This window comes from Macaca thibetana, chromosome 1, assembly GCF_024542745.1.
Source record: "Macaca thibetana thibetana isolate TM-01 chromosome 1, ASM2454274v1, whole genome shotgun sequence".
Classification (NCBI taxonomy): Eukaryota; Metazoa; Chordata; class Mammalia; order Primates; family Cercopithecidae; genus Macaca; species Macaca thibetana.
Window position 1 is genome coordinate 122,233,848 of NC_065578.1, and position 6,000 is coordinate 122,239,847.

The window sequence follows — 6,000 nt, forward strand, 5'->3', positions numbered from 1 at the left end:
AGGGACTTTGTCCAAAGTGCGAGGTCTCCAAAGTTCAGGTGCTCGGGCAGAAAATACCCACGGAGAAGCTTGTAATGGAAGCTCAGAAAGGAAGTGACAGGAGGCATTGTGATACACACGGTTGAGGGCCTCACTGCTTCTTCTGACTTCTCTACCTTTTCAGACGGCATTCTTCTCAGGTTCTAACAAGCTTACCCTCTCCTCTGGTTTAGCAGTTCCTCCCAGATTCATTTATCCTTCCAGTTCCCTGCGAAATTCTGAGTGCCGTCAGAATGGGCATTTTGCCTTGTTCATCTCACCAAGTCAGCATCCTGGAGCATAGCAGATGACCAGGAAATGCCTGATTGCCCTGATTCCACTGGCCTCTGAATTCTCACTCAAAAGGGCATAATACCCAGGCCCCTCCTAGGTTTCAAAGAATTCTCAGGAATTTGCAGGCCAGAAGCAATATAACCTGGACTCTGGAAGGAACTTCCTCCAGGCTGGCCCCAGAAGAGGGAGGGGTAGCTGCCCTGAGCTGTACCCCTTGCCTACAAGTTGCTACAGTCCACCATCAGGCTAGTTGTGTAGCCTTAGCCGAAGGCAGAGTTCCCCTTGGTGCTCAAAGATAAATACTTTGGGGAGGAGTGCACATTTGGGGTAGACTGAATAATAGCCCCACAGAGATATCCGCATCCCAATCCTTGGAATCTGTGAATATGTTACCTTATATAGCAGAGGAACTCTGCAGATGTGAATAAATTAAGGACCTTGAGATAAAGAACTTATCCTGGATTATTGAGATGAGCCCCTCATATAATCACATGAGTCCTTAGAGAGACGAGAGGGTCAATCAGGGAGAAGAGGGTGTGATGACAGACGCAGACATTAGAGTGATCTGTCCACGTGCTAAAAAATGCCAGTTTCTAGAAGCTGGAAGATTCAAAAAATGGATTATATACCTGGAGCCTCCAGAATAAACCAGTCCTTCAGACATTTGTTTTAGCCCCTTGAAACTTATGTTGGGCTTCTGACCTCCAGAATGATAAGAGAATAAATTTGTATGGGTTTTTTTGTTGTTGTTGTTTTGTTTCTTTCTTTCTTTTTTTTTTTTTTTTTTTGAGACGTAGTTTCGCTCTGGTTGCCTAATCTGGAGTGCAATGGCGTGATGTCAGCTCACTGCATCCTCCGCCTCCCAGGTTCAAGCAAGTCTCCTGCCTTAGCCTCCTGAGTAGCTGAGATTACAGGCACGTGCTGGTCTCGAACTCCTGACCTCAAGTGAGACACCCGCCTTGGCGGTATTTTTAGGAGAGACGGGTTTTCACCATGTTGGTCAGGCTGGTCTCGAACTCCTGACCTCAGGTGATCCACTCGCCTTGGCCTCCCAAAGTGCTGGGATTACAGTCGTGAGCCACCACGCCCGGCAAATTTGTGTTGTTTTAAACCACTAAGTCTATGATAACTTATTAATGCAACACTAGGAAATGAATACACCGTTCTTACAAGAGCCGCTAGGCTCTTTTTATTTGACGGGGGGGCGGGGAGGGGTGAGATTTGAGTGTCATCAGGAGCAGAGTATGAGGTGTACTTGGAGGGAAAGAGAAAAGGAAGTGGGCAGCAGAGGTGAAAAGGAGATCAGGAATGGGAAGTCAGGGGCCCCACAGTGAACCTTTCCTTAAGGCTGACTAGGCTCCTTCATGGGCCTGACCAGCCGCCTTCACCTGCTCAGCCCAGAATTTCTAGAGAGATCTGTGGTCTTTGCAAGTGGCACTGAGCTCTCCTAGACAATTACTGGCCTCCCACAGCCATGGACCTCTGTAGAGCTCCCTGGGGTCATCCAGGGCAGGAGGGTGACAGGCTGGCTTCACCGTGGTCATATAGCGGAAGTGGCAAGCTCTTCTTGCTCTTGAGGAAAGCTCACACCTAGATTGTTGCAAGGATGTTGTACATGTTGAGCATCCCTAATCTGAAAATCTGAAACCCTGTGCTCCAAAATCTGAACAATTTTGTGCACTAATGTGGTGCCTCAGTGGAAAATGCCACACCTGATCTCACACAATGGGTCATACAATGTATAGCTTATTCAGGGTTCCCAAGGAAAACAAAAGAAAAGGCCCTCCCAGCCCCTTTCCACTGAGATGTCTCTTTTTTGCACATGCCCGGTTTCCCCAACGTGCACACACTCACAAAGGGTCATAAAATGGCATGTGTGCAGGCCAGTGTCATCAACAGCACGTTCCCCATAATGCCCCACGTAGGAGCCAAGACCTACGTGCCTTACTCACTGTGGGTTTTTGTTTGTTTATTCTCTGCTCTGTGGTATAAAGATATTGTTGAAAATATGAAAGAAGCCTGCAGATACCCCATGAGTAACAGTGATTTTAAAAGAGAAGCAAGGCCAGGCACGGTGACTCATGCCTGTGATCCCAGCACTTTGCAAGGCCGAGGCGGCTGGATCACCTGAGGTCAGGAGTTTGAGACCAGCCTGACCAACATGGTGAAACCCCATCTCTACTAAAAATTCAAAATTTAGCCAGGCGTGGCGGCACATGCCTGTAGTCCAGCAACTCGGAAGGCTGAGGCAGAAGAATCACTTGAATCCAGGAGGCAGAGGTTGTAGTGACCTGAGATTGTGCCATTGCACTCCAGCCTGGGCGACAGAGCAAGTCTCTGTCTCAAAAAAAAAAAGTGGTGGGGAGAGAAAACGTTTATGTTTATCTATAGTACAGAAAGTCAAGTTGCTGGAGAAAATGGAGCACAGTGTAAGTGTTATTAAGGTATTTATGAAACATAGATGGATTTCGTGTTCAGTCTTGGGTCCCATTCCCAATATATCTCATTATATATATGCAAATATTCCAAAATCTGAGACCCGTAACACTCCCAGTCCCAAGCATTTCAGATAAGGGATACTCAACCTGTGTTAGTTTCCTAGGCCTGCCATAATAAATGACCACAAACTTGGTAGCTTAAAACAACAGAACTGTATTCTTCCACAGTTCTGGAGACCGGAAGTCTGAAATAAAGTACCATGCTCCCTCTAAAGGCTCTCAAGGAGAATACAGACATGAAATTTAGGGAACATATTCAACACACTACAGGTCCTGAGCACTAAGCCTTGTGGGAGGACACTCTGGAAGCAGGTCCAGACTTCCCCTGGTCTTGCCTCTTCAGAGCCTGTGCACTCTCTACCTCCAAAAGGCCCTTCTATCAGTCACTGACACCTGAGTATAAAACTAAGCATGAAAGCTGTGCAATTTTGACCAACCCTCCTGTGTTCATGAGTGTAGGTGTTGGGGAACAGGCTGTGTCTCCACTTGGGGAACTCACGGGGCAGGACAGGAAGATGGTGGTGGTCCTTGACCAGATACCTCCTATAATAATGAAAAGCCTGAATGGTTGGGTGGCTGGCAGACTGTGGCCTGCATTTACTTGCCTGGGGAAAGTTGGAAAGAAAGAAGACATGAGGCTAAAATAGAGGCTCAGTGTCTTAGTTTCAATATCTGTAAAACAGTAACAATAAATACACATACCTCATAGGATTAGTGCAGGGATAAATTGCTATACAGTCCATACAAAGTACTTAGAGCAGAGTCTCAACATGATAATAAATCAATAGTTATTAGCAATTTCATTATTTTTATGATAAACATTAATTGATATGATATATATTCTAGATCTCTCCCTTGGAAATGTTACCATCATGCTGGGAAATAGACAAGCACGTGGAAAATAATGGGTAAATTATCTAATCTCTAGATGCTAATTATGTAGAGATTCTTCTAGACTATGTGGCCAAGCCAGCAGGAATAATTGGGTTCCTAGGAGCTTTATAATTCACAGAAATCTTTCACTAACAGCCTCTCATTTGAGTCCACAACAACCCTGGAAAGAAGAAAAGGCTTTTACCCTATTTTACAGATAAGGAAGTTTCTGGTAAAGATTAGACACTGGGGAATGTGAGTTACTGGGCTAAAACATGGCCAAGGTGGAATTTGGGCCTAGGTTTTGTGTTTTGCTTTTTTTTTTTTTTTTTTTTTTTTTGTATTAGATTCTATGCTTCAGGAGAAAGTGATACATGGAATGGATACAAATAATATCAATATGTGTACATTACAGCCCACTTTCCTGACCTCAGTCTACAGTAAGAAATACATTTACATTGGCCGGGTACTGTGGCTCACGCCTGTCATCCCAGCATTCTGGGAGGCCAAGGCGGGTGGATCACAAGGTCAGGAGATCAAGACCATCCTGGTTAACATGGTGAAAACCCATCTCTATTAAAAATAAAAACAAAAATAAAATATTAGCCGGGCATGGGTGGCGGGCGCCTGTAGTCCCAGCTACTCAGGAGGCTGAGGCAGAATGGCGTGAACCCGGGAGGCGGAGCTTGCAGTGAGTCAAGATCCGCCACTGCACTCCAGCCTGGGCGACAGAGTGAGACTCCGTCTCAAAAAAATAAAAAATAAATAAAATAAAATATAGATTAAAGGGAGGGAAAATAAGAAAGTAAGATATAAAACACATTACCACTAACATGCACTTCGAGAAGCAGAAATTCAGTAGGACTGAGAATATCAAAACCTGTTCTGCCATTCATTAGGCTGCAGTAACAGAGATAAAGCTGGCCTAGAAATAACAGAAAACATTCTTCTCCCAAGGGCATGCTACAGCTATAAAGGCTCATAAGTCCCCTCTCTCCTTTCTTATTCACTGAGAAACTTGTGCTCAAAATCACAGACCATCAGAACTTTGGCTGCTTGAAATCATATCAAGCAACAATGAAGCATCCCCCTTCTCCAGTGAAGGACCTAAGCCACCTTGACACAAAAAAACACAGTAATTTTCAACCCAGGTGCAAAACTTCAAGTAAGGGATTTCTGAACACAGCATTCCACCTCTACCTCAACTTCGTAGTTTCCAAGGAAACAAGACCCTGGATCCACTTCAAAGTCCCATCCTATGCCTACCCTTTCACACAGCCCTGCTTTGCTTTGAGCCTATGAAAACTACACTCCACTCTTCTCCCAAAATCAATGATAAGTCCAACTTTCCTCTTGTTTGGTGAGCACCCTCCTCCCATCACCCTGCCACCAGTTTCTCTGTTGTGTGTTCTCCCTCATTGTAACAAGTCAACAAACTTGGCTTAGGTGGACTAAGTAGTGGTCTTGGGCTAATTGGGATAGGTTGAGTTTTTACTTAGAATTAATATTCATTTCAGCATTCCTACATTGTCAGAGGTTGTTTTGTTTTGTTTTTGGGTCTCTGTCGCCCAGGCTGGAGTGCAGTGGTGTGATCATAACTCACTGCAGCCTGCAGCCTCGATCTCCCAGGCTCCAGCAATCCTCCCACCTCAGCCTCCCAAGTAGCTCAGACTACAAGTGCATGCACCACCACGTCCAGCTAATTTTTATATTTTTTGTAGAAACAGGGTTTTGCCATGTCGTCAGGCTGGTCTCCAGCTCCCAACAAACTTGCCCGCCTCGGGCTCCCAAACTGCTGGAATTACAAGCATGGGCTACTACACCCCGGCTGTTGGTTATTTCTAATCTTTTAAATTACTATAGGCTGGGCGCGGTGGCTCACGCCTATAATCCCAGCACTTTGGGAGGCCCAGGCGGGTGGATAACCTGAGATCAGAGTTCAAGACCAGCCTGATCAACATGGAGAAACCTCGTCTCTACTAAAAATACAAAATTAGCCGGACGTGGTGGCGCATGCCTGTTATCCCAGCTACTCGGGAGGCTGAGACAGGAGAATCGCTTGAACCCAGGAGGCGGAGGTTGTGGTGAGCCGATATCATGCCATTGCATTCCAGCCTGGGCAACAGAGCAAGACTTCATCTCAAAAAAAACAAAAAAAAATTACTATAAATGCTGCATCAACATCTTACTTCTTTGATATTAGTAGCGTTGAATAGTGACTAAAGGCAGACTCTGGAGTTGAAACCTGGTTTGGCACCGACTGTGTGACGATGAGAAAGTTTCTTAACCTCTCTGTGATTCCTCCATGTCCCAATCT